At 36.4% G+C, this 11996-nt stretch overlaps 1 pseudogene across 1 annotated transcript; it reads left to right on the top strand.

The window, feature by feature from the left end:
* Positions 1-1313: 1313 nt before the first annotated feature.
* Positions 1314-2672, top strand: LOC308639476 (serine protease FAM111A-like; annotated as a pseudogene). The gene has a single exon. The product of its transcript is annotated as a serine protease FAM111A-like (transcript).
* The last annotated feature ends 9324 nt before the right edge of the window (positions 2673-11996 follow it).

Genomic DNA, 11996 nt, shown 5'->3' with positions numbered 1-11996 from the left:
GAAGAAGAAGAAGAAGAAGAAGAAGAAGAAGAAGAAGAAGAAGAAGAAGAGGGGGAGGGGGAGGGGGAGGGGGAGGGGGAGGAGGAAGAGGAGGAGAAGGAGGAGGAGGAGGAGGAGGAAGGGCTTCTAGGGCTTGAGAAGATCAGATTATACTCCTGCTATTGTGGCTCCATGAGTCCCATTCAACAACCCCTATCTAAGACAAAGAGTAGAGAGAAGAAGAAATCTCCATAAGTAGTTATTCCTGAATTACTCCAAAGTTTTTGCCTTTTTTGTCTTCATATTACTTGGGATCTGAATGTCTTAATTCTCTAGGATCTACCACTACAAGTTTCAAGAGGGGTTCAATTTTTTAAAAATAGTTTTTAGTTGTAAATGGATCTTTTATTTCATTTATTTATTCATATACAGTGCTGAGGATCAAATCACACATGCCAGGCAAGTGCTCTACCACTGAGCCACAACTCCAGCCTCAAGGGGGTTCAATTTTTTTTAAAAAATTGCAGTATTGTTGAAATTAAAGCCAGTTTGTAAGTTTAATAAAAATATTAAGAACTATCTAGAAATTTTGGAGAAAATATTTGAAAACTACACTGCATATAGATGATTAATATTCATGTTTGTAAGTCACAATAAAAACAGAATGGTAAAATTTTCAACAGAAAATTCACTCAGAATATATAAGAAAAAATGAAAATATTGAACAGAATTGGTGAGCCAGCCTAGTGGGGAGGAACCACGTGGTAGACTAGGAAAAGTCTTGGATCAGCTGTGATCCTTACCTCTGCAAAGCGAGGCTGAGCCAGAAAAAGTGAAAGCCAGCAAGCACATGCAAGAGCAATCCAGGTCTAAGGAGACCTGTTTCAGCTGAACCATCTATTTCATCTTCAAATTACCATGAGCTGTAAGAAACACAAGGCACAGAAGAACTCATTTGATATGCAAAAAAAGAAATAGAGAACTATTTTTTCAGGTCCCAAAGAAGAGCAAAATAATTCTAATATTGCTCAAATTTAGATGGAATCTAGAAAAATGCTGAGTGATATAACACACATCCAGGATCAAAGTTCCCACTCACCTAAGAAAAATCTAAAAGACCAGACCACATACCAAAACAAGATTATTAACATTACCTTGGATGTAAACTTTAAGAAAATAAAAAACATGGATATATGTTCATACACAGCTAGAGGGGCAGCTTGCATGCAGAACTCAACACCTCTGATGCTGTCAAAGAAGAGATGGAAACTTGGCAAGGTGAGGAAGTGCTGATGTATAGCACAGAGGGAATCTAAATGTTCCTAAACCTCAGAATGCCACTCAGTTGTTCTCCTGAAAGCAGCCACACGGTAATTACATTTTCCAAAAGTAAAAGCAAACAGAAAGAAGGTAGCCAGGTATTTGGCTGGCATGACAAGGGATGTACCGACTTTGTCAAATTTTACATTCTCAAAGTTGGGAAGAGGAGAAAAAGAATTGCTAAGTGCAGGGAACTTTACAAAGGATACAAACTCTGTGTCTATGGTTTCAAAGACGAAACCACCAAGGACAACTTGTGCAAGAAAGTAAGGTTTCTTTCCCTTTTTGGAGAATAACCATTGGAGCTCATTAGTAACTTGGACTCCATCCTAGAAAACACCAAGCCAATTGATGAGTTAGAGAGTAAGCTCTTTCAGGTTGAGGCTGAGAAAGAAGTGAACCCTAGGGCAGAAGCTGCTCAGAACTCTTGAGTTAGAGGAAAGAAACACCCTTGTGTTGAAAGAGTACATTGTGGAAGAGTATTCCAGTTTGAAAAGAGAGTGAAAAAATCAGGGAAAACATGAAGGAAAAAATTTTTAAAAAGAGATGAAAACTTCTCTATTTAAATTGCATAAAACAAACTTTGGGAAACAGAAAAAGAAAACTCTACTGCAGTGAAAATACTCAAACTTCTTTTACATCTCAGTGACTTAGTTAAGTACATATTCTGGGACAATAATGGAAATGGAGGTTGTGCCACCTGCTTTGTTTTTACAGGATTGTTCATTTTCACTTGTCAGCATTTAATAAATGACATTGTGGGGGAAAGGAATAGAGTCAAAGAAGTGGAAATACATTATTGGTCAGTGTGTAAGAATGACATTTGATTATGAAGAGTTTCAAGTTAAAGAAAACTACTGCTTTTTCATTGAAACTTGATTTGGGATATTTGATGCAACTCTTGATTATGCCATCCTGAAACTGAAGGAAAAGGGAGAAGAAGTACCTGTGGAACTATATAATGGAATTGCTCCTATACCACCTAGTAGTTTGATGTATATTTTTGGCCATCTAAATGGAGAAAAGAAGCATACTGATGTTTGTGTTGTGATTCCTCAGGGTAAATGTGAAAAGAAATGTCAGGAAAAGGTTCAGAAGAGGGCAGCAACAGGTTGTTGCTATGCTGAGCAGTTTATACACTTATATACTCAAAGAAGCTTCCAGGAAATGCTTCCAAACTCTGATATGATTACCTATGATACCACCTTTTATTTTGGAGCTTTTGGATCCCTGGTGTTGATTCCAAAGTTTCCTTGATGGCCATGCATACTGCTGGCACCACTTGTCAGCTACCAAATGAGATTGCTCAGATCATTGAGTTTGGCTCTGCTATGACCTCTATCCTCTCTGATATTAAGCAAAAACATGGATGATGATATAATGACATATTTCTAAATCAGTGGGATGTAGACATGTTAAGTCAAGAGTACTAAGGACTCTTACCAACTTTAAGGGAATTGCCTATGTTATTCCATAGGCAATGATGATAATTATCTAACTTCCACAATGGTCAATTTCATAAAAAATAATCATAATTGATATTATAGACCACCTCTCATACTCTAGACATTTTCTATCCCATGGAGAAATAAGTGCTAACAACCCTATGAGGTGGACAGTTACCTCTATTTCAAAGTCAAGCAAGTGAAGAATTGATATGATTAAGCAACATTTTATGACAACGATATCATGTAACTATTGATTTATATCATTTTACGTTTCTTACTCTAAATTCACTTGCTTCAGAGCAAGAGCTTAAACTTTTTTTTACTAATTATCCCGAATATCTGACACATGGAAAGGAAAGGCTTAGAAAAATGTGTGGGTCAATCAGTAGCAAAATATGGAACTGTAGTTAATGTTAACTGAGGAGTTGCTTAGAAATGATCAAAACAACCTGGGTGGATCTTTAGATAATTATGCTAATTAAGAAAAAAATCCTGGAAGGTCATATATTGTAGTATATTTTTTATATAACATTGTTTAAATGACAGAATTTTATAAATGGGACATGCATTAACAGCTGTCAAGAGTTAAGAAGTGGGTGAGGATAGGAAAGTAGTGATTATAAATATAAAAGGACAAAATAGAAGATGTCCTTGTTTTGATGGAACTACTTGGTATCTTGGCTGTATCAATGTCAGTATTCTACATATTCTACATATAGTATCATATGCTATGATACTATAATTTTTCAAAGTGTTAACAATTGGAGGAAACAGGGTAAATAATACACAGGAAACTAGGTAAACAATACACAGGAATCTTTCCATGCATAATAGTATGTGACTCTACAATTATCTCAAGATAGAAAGTTTAGTTCTAGAATTATGTGTGAAAGTAAGCATCATAGCATTATAAAAGTGAATGGACTAAACACGCCAATTAAAATACAGAGATTGTCAGAGAATACAGGGACTGGCATTAAAACAATCTAAATATCCATCAAGTGGCAATAGATTTAAAAATGTGTTTAATTTGTAAAATGAAATTTCTCTAGTAGCAATAATAAAAAAAAACTGATACAAAGCATTATACTAAGTGAAAGATGCCAGACATTCCATTTATAAGAAATTTCTAAAAAAGGAAAATCTGTAGAGAAAGTCAATCAATGTATGCCTGGAGCTGAAAGTTGGAGCACAGATCAACTTCCACTGGGCACAACAGAACTTTTAAGGGAAATGGAAATGTTCTAAAATCGGTTTGTGATGATGGTTGCACAATTTGTGTATATTTGGTAAGAAATCATTGAGCTGAACATATAAAGGTTGAATTTTATGCCATTTAAGTTACACATCAATGAAACATTTTACAAAATTAAATTTAAACTAATGCTTTAAAAAAGAAATGATCACAAAGTCTTACAATTTCTGAAATCCTCATATTACTAAAACTGTCAGAAATGTGTCCTGGAAAATCAGAAGTAATATCCACTCTTTCCGTATAAACAGGCTATGAATACAAGGGCATATTCAAGGTCATCTTCCTTTATTCTGATTTCCTTTGTTTCTTACTAATGTCCTTTATTCTGTTCCAAAATCCCACCTAGTGTATGCATCACATTTAGCTCTCATGTCCTTGGGCTCCTCAAGGCTGTGATGGTTTCTCAGACTTCTTGCTTTTGATGACTTGAGCAGTTAAATCAGGCATTTTGGTAAGCTGCCTTCTATTGGAATTTGTCAGATGTTTTTTTCTGATCAGACTGATTGTGAGTTCTGGGGAAGAATATTATAGAATAAAGTATCATTCTTATCAAGAGATCGTAGTGTCAACATGATCTGTGATTGTTGGTGCTGGTCTTTATCACCTGACTGAAGTGATGTTTGTCAGGTTTCTCCATTTTCCCTCCATGGTACTCTGGAAGGAAGTCACCATGCATAGCCCATGTTTGTGAAGTGATGAAGTGATGACTTAGGTTCTCCTTCCTTATTTAGGGGACTCCTGGAGAATCTACATAATTTATTTGGGATCATTTTGCATGGGATATTTATCTTGTTTCCCGTTTATGTATTCCATCATTTATAAATATCAGTATGGACTCACGGATACCCTTAATTCCATATGGTTCCATAACCACATGGACATTTCCACTTCCTCCCCTTGCTTTTCTATAAATTCCCTACTCCAACAGTGGAAAATATGGTTCTTATCATTCCTCAGTTATTTGCTTAACTGTTTGATTCTGGAATATAGCTGTCACAGTGGTACACACCTGTAATCCTGGAAACTTGAGATGCTGAGGCAGGGGGATCACAAATTCCAGACCAGCTTGTGCAACTTAGCAGGAGCCTCAGCAACTTAGTGAGACTCTGTCTTAAAATAAATATAAATATGTATTCATATACTGTTTTTATTCAGGGAAAAACTATTTTGATAAAGAATTGTAGAGCTGGAGTTGTAGCTCAGTGGCAGAGCACTTGGTTAGCATGTATGAGACACTGGGTTTGATCCTTAGCACCACATAAAAATAAACAAATAAAATAAAAATATTCTTTCCATGTGATCTTACACACTGGTACCCAAGGAAAAAAAAACTATGAGGAGAAATTTACTATTGCAAAGATACTAAAATCATATTGTAAATATCTAAAGGCAACCCTTGGTCAGTTGGCCAATCCTGACTATTTATAATTGGAACTTGATTTTTTTAAAAGATTTTATGGTCAGTGGGTGTTGCTCTTAATTATTCACTCTTCCTACATCTTGGAATATTTGGTCTGTATAAGTGTCACAAAAGTTCCTCCCTTCAGGGTAATTCATGTTTTTCTCAGCAGGGAGGATTTTTATATTTCTTAGCACTGAGAATAGCTCTACAGATCACAGGTTATTTGGGAATATAACATATCCTATTAACTTAAGCCAAGTAAGAAACACCACTTTAGGTAAATTGCTTTTTAAAAGAAAGCATGTAGGGGGCAATACAGTAGGCCCAGTCTACAGAAGTGTCCTCTTCATTTTCCTACCACTCATGACTATCTGCTGCCTATCAATCCTCTCTCCAGAACACTGTGGACACAGCTGCCCAGACCCCATCATGGCTCACCCACCCACTCTGTCACCTTTCCTGTGGCCTGTTCTCCCCCAGTCTTGCTTCCCAGGGACAGCGAAGGTGGGCTTGCTGTATAATGTTGCATGGTAAAGATGCCCCTCATTGTATGGTTTTACAAGATTATTTTTTTACAACTTAGTTTTTAATACAGAATTAAATCATACAAAGGAATCATAAACTAGGTTTTTTTTTTAGAGAGAGAGAGAGAGAGAGAGAGAGAGAGAGAGAGAGAGAGAGAGAGAAAGAGAGAATTTTTTTAATATTTATTTTTTTTTTTAGTTCTCGGCAGACACAACATCTTTGTTGTTATGTGGTGCTGAGGATCGAACCCAGGCCGCACGCATGCCAGGCGAGCGCGCTACCGCTTGAGCCACATCCCCAGCCCCCATAAACTAGGTTTTAAGCAAGGGTATAAACAATTTTTCTTTGTTTAACTTTCTGTTTATACATTGTAGAGAAGTTTGAAAATGGTGATATTTTGGTACCATGCCATCTAGTGACAGCATCCTGAACTACAGATTGAACACAGCTGCTGACAACATTTATTATTACAAAATAATTTGAGTTTTATTTTTTGTTATTGACCAGGCTTCATCATGTGGGTGACAAAAATTTATTTCATTAGTATCATAGTGATGAAACTTCAGTTACTTCATCACTTTCCTTTTACAGACAATACTAAAAAGCCAATTCATATACATGTAAATATCTTTGAAAACGTTTTTGTCATAGAAAGACTCTGAAACTGTCCTTTCAAAACTCTGGAAACTAATAAATTATATATTAAGTTTTAAATTCAAAATATCCTCCCAATCACACAAGTTCTTATATCAACAGACATTAGAAATAATGTGAATTATTGCTAACCCAAATGTCCAAAAATCATATCTGAGCATTGGTTTTATTTTTGATGCTTCCTAGAATTTCACCTGTGATTGTGACCTTATCAATTTTCACTATACTGCATTATTCAGAGTGTTATGACAGTCTCTATTATCATGAATGTATAGATGACATCTTTTAAGAGTCTGTATTTAGTCAAAGGGCACAATTCTGGGTAGAGTTCACATGACTATTTCCTTGGTGAAAGTAATATGTCTTCTTGGAGCCCATCAAACTTTTGGTAGAATTCTAATATTGTGGTAATAGAACTTGGTCTGTGTGTGTGTGTGTGCGTGTGCGTAGTTTTTTTTTTTTTTTAAGAATACAGATACAGGTTTATATACACTCAAGTTTATATAAAAACATGTGCATCAAGACCTTTGTACAAAAAAGTTTGGTCATTAACTGTGGTGAAGCAGAAAACCAGGACAATACTATATTTTAACACCTTTGCTTAAATATTGTTTTCAGACAACAAAATTTATTTTAGTACCAAGCATAAATTTATTTCTAAGAAGTACCAGGAATGAGCCCTAAAACTGCCAGAATTAACTTTTTTTAATTGCTTTTATTTTTTAAATACATGACAGCAGAATTCATCACAATTCTTATTAAACATATAGAACACATTTTTTCACATCTCTGTTTGTATATAAAGTATGTTCACACCAATTCATGTCTTCATACGTGTAATTTGGATAATGATGTACATCACATTCCTCAATCATTGCTAATCCCCTACTCCCTCCCTTCCCCTCCCACCCCTCTGCCCTGTCTATAGTCTATCAATTCCTCCCATGTTCCCTTTCCTTAACCCAACTATGAGTCAGTCACCTTTATATCAGAGAAAACTTTCTCCACTTGATTTTTGGGGATTGGCTAACTTCATTTATCATTATCTTCTCCAAATGCATCCATTTACCTGCAAATGCCATGGCTTTATTCTCTTTTATTGCCGAGTAATATTCCATTGTGTATATATGCCACATTTCTTTAATCCATTCATATACTGAAGGGCATTTAGGTTGGTTCCACAATTTAGCTATTGTTAATTGTGCTGCTATAAACATTGATGTGGTTATGTCACTGAAGTATGCTGTTTTTAAGTTCTTTTGGTATAGACTGAGGAGAGGGATAGCTGGGTCAAGTGGTTGTTCCATTCCCAGATTTCCAAGGAATCTCCAAACTGCTTTCCATATTAGCTGCACCAATTTGCAGTCCCACCAGCAGTGTATGTATTCATACACTGCTGTTTGAATACTAATTGTCATTTGTATTCATAATAGCTGCCATTCTGACTGGAGTGAGATGAAAGCTTAGAATAGTTTTGATTTCCATTTCTCTAATTGCTAGAGATGATGAACATTTTTTCATATATTTGTTGATTGATTGAATATCATCTTCTGAGAAGTGACTGTTCAGGTTCTTGGCCCATTTATTGATTGGGTTATTTGTTTTTTGTTTTCTTTTTTTCTTTTTGGTATTTAGCTTTTTGAGTTCTTTATAGGCCCTAGAGATTACTGCTCTATCTGATATGTGAGGGGTAAAAATTTGCTCTCAAGATGTAGGCTATCTATTCACCACACAGATTGTTTCTTTTGCTGAGAAGAAACTTTTTTAGTCTGAATCCATCCCATTTATTGATACTTGATTTTAAATTCTTGGACTATAGGAGTCTTATTAAGGATTTTGGGGCCTAATCCCACATGGTGGAGATTAGGAAAAGTTTATGCATTTTAATGGTATGATTTGATGAATGGATGCTGGTAAATGTGTAAAACTGTGCAAACATCACCACAGTCAAGTGTTAGTCATTACCATAATCCCCCCAATCCCATTGTGATGCAGTTAATCCCACTGTCCACCTGTAGCCTTAGGCATTCAGAGATATGTTTTCTGTGTCTATGCATTAAACTATTATGAGAATTTCATATAAATGGAATCCTATAATATTTGGTCCTCAGTATCTGGCTTCTTTCACTTCACACAAGGTTTTATAGATTCATCCATGTAGTAATATGTCCAAATTTCATTCCTTCTAATGGTGAAAAATATTCTATCATAGCAAACATTTTAAAATATTTTTATTTGTTCTTATTAGTTATACATAATAGTTGAATGTATTTTGGCATATTGTACATAAACAGAGTATAACTTTTCATTCTCCTGTTTGTACATGATGTCGAATTACATTAGTCATGTAATCATATATTTACATAGAACAGTATTGTTCGATTCATTCTACTATCTTTTCTATTCTCATTCCTTTCCCTTTATTCCCTTTGTCTAATTCAAAGTAGTTCTATTTTTCCCTACCCCCTCCTTATTGTGAGTTATTTTTTGTTTATCCATTAGTCTGTTGATGGGCACTTGAATTGTTCCCAGTTTGGAGTTATGTTGGATAACCTGTCACATATTATGGGTTCAAATTCTTATGTAGACATGAATTTTCATTTCTGTTGGTATGTATCCAAGGGTGAAATAACTGCCTATTTAACCATTTGAAGAACAGTCAGACTTTTCATAACCATGATAGTTGTGAGGAATATAGTCTTTGTTATTTTTCTAGTGATCAGACTGCAACCATTCTGCTTTCTGCGAACAGGAGGTGGTCTGAAGAGTAAAAGTAATTGACTTTCAGCAAAGTGCAAGAAGCAGAGCACTTAGCTATGGCATTTCCTGTGTGGAGTACAAGTCTGTGCATCACAGTTGCCATAGAAACAGGACATTATTGTTGGCCTCTATGTACGGATAATACTCCCCTACGGTCAGTTTTAAAGTCAATACATTCCTGATAATAGAAAACCCGGACAGAGTTCTGCCAGTGTGTGGGGGGCGAAGAGGGTTGCCTGTGTTCCCGCCTGATTCCTCTAATTAGTGTACTTTTTCAGCTCGCCTGCAGAACGAAGGTGTTTCGCTTTCAGAGAAAGGCAATGGGACAAAGAGGCCTGCGCAGAGGCATTTCCGGTGCAGAGGTTCTTCCCCGGCACCGGTTGCCATAGAAACCCGACAACATTATGCTGACTGTGACAGCATTCTCCAGCAGACAGACTTGCTGTGGTTAGGGAGCCGGCCCTCCCCTCTAGGCATTTGGACTCAGCGGAGGGTGTGGGTGCCTCACGGTGGGGGCTGATCCTCCCTGGGATGTGGGGAGATGAAAGGATCCCAGTATCCAAGTGGCCTCGTCCCTGCTCTGGGACTAAGAGCCCCGCTGACTCGAGAGGGAGAGAGACATGGGACCCTCTTGGCCCCACGCAGGGTGATGTCCTGCTCCAGGCTGTCCTGGACCCACTTTCCATGTAGAGGAGGGGCGCAGGAGGTTAAGACAGGGAACAAACAGCCCTCTTTGAGCCCAGGTTCTCCTCTGTAAAATGGGGGGTAGGAATGCTCACCCACGGATTTGCTGGGACCTTCATTGATAACATCTATTCTTATAATAATTGCTGATTCCTGTGTATCTTTCAGGTGGTTATTCAAATATGCAGTTGTTTGGAAGTTCTTCCTAGCAATTCGAGATTTTAATATTAATTCTCCCTGATACCATGTTTTACATATTCTATGATGACTTTTTTAAGCCAATCTTTTCTACATTTATTAAAATGTCAGTTACAAAATTTATAATAAAAAAAATAATGTTGATGTATTTTCATTATTTTTATTAGAGCTTTATGATTATACATGCTAGTTGGGTTCCTCATGACAAACTGAAACAACATGGGATTCGATTTCAGTTCATGAACCCCCACACACTTTTCTCTCCTGTCCTCATTGCCTCTCTCATTCTACTTCCCCTACTCTAATGGACTACCTTTCACACATATTAATTTATATTTGATCATTTCTTTATACTTATGCATAAAAGTGAATTTCCCTGTCATATATTTATTTATTTTTTAATTTATTTTTTAGTTTTTTAAGTGGACACAATATCTTTATTTTACATTTTATGTGGTGCTGAGGATCAAACTTAGTGCCTCAGGCATGCTGAGCCACAACCCCAGCCCCTCATATATTTATGTATGTATATGTTTCGTTAAGAATTCATTTTGCATTGCTTCCCCTAACCCATCTCTCCATTCTGCCTCTTGATCTCCTTCTACATTACTGATCTTCTCTTTATCCTTATAATATCTTATCCTTGCCTCCCCTTTTCTTTATTTTACTCTAGCATCTGCATATGAGAGAAACATTTGACCTTTTAGTTTCTGAGACTGGCTTATTTTGTTCAGCATGATTTTCTCCAATTACATCCATTTTACCAGCAAATGCCATAATTTCATTCTTCTTCATGGCTGAGTAGAACTCCACTGTGTGTGGGGGGGGGGTATATAAAAGTTTCTTTTTATTTTATTTATTTATTTTTAAAATTCTTTTTAGTTGTCTATTAATCTTTACTTATTTAGTTATATGCAGTGCTGAGAATCGAACCCAGTGCCTCACACTTGCCAGGCAAGAATTCCACCACTGAGTCACAACCCCAGCCAGTATATCAGTTTCTTTTTTTTTAAGAGAGAGCGAGAGAGATAGAGCGATAGAGAGAGAGAGAATTTTTAATATTTATTTTTTAGTTTTCGGCGGACACAACATCTTTGTTTGTATGTGGTGCTGAGGATTGAACCCGGGCCAAAAGCATGCCAGGCGAGCGCGCTACCGCTTGAGCCACATCCCCAGCCCCAATATCACAGTTTCTTAATCCATCTATTGGCAAACATCTGGGTTTATTCCACAATTTAGCTATTACAAGGTGTGGAGCTATAAACACTGAGATGGCTACATCACTGTAATGTGCCAATTTTACAGCTTTTGGGAAAATACCAAGGAGTGGGATAGCTGGGTTATATGGTGGCTCCATCTCTAATCTTTTCAGGAATCTCCATACTGCTTTCCAGAGTGGTTGTACATTTATTGTTGCTTGTATTCTTAATAACTGCCATTCTGACTGGAGTGAGGTGAAATCTTAGTTTTGATTTGCATTTCTCTAATTGCTAGATATTTTGAACATTTTGTCATATATTTGCTGATTTTTGTATATCATCTTCTGAGAAGTGTCTGTTCAGTTCCTTCGCTCATTTATTGATTGGGTTATTTGTTATTTTCGTGTTAAGTTTTTTTGAGTTCTTTATATATCCTGTAGATTTGTGCTCTATCTGATGTGTGTGTGATAAAAATTTGCTTCCATTCTGTAGGCTCTCTCTTTGCTGAGCAGAAAATTTTCAATTTGAATCCATCCAATTTATTGATTCTTGATTTTATTCCTTGCTCTATA

Source organism: Spermophilus citellus, assembly GCF_964194105.1.
Source record: "Spermophilus citellus genome assembly, chromosome: X".
Lineage (NCBI taxonomy): Eukaryota > Metazoa > Chordata > Mammalia > Rodentia > Sciuridae > Spermophilus > Spermophilus citellus.
Note: the sequence above shows the minus strand (reverse complement) of the source record. Positions and strands in the feature narration are given on the sequence as shown.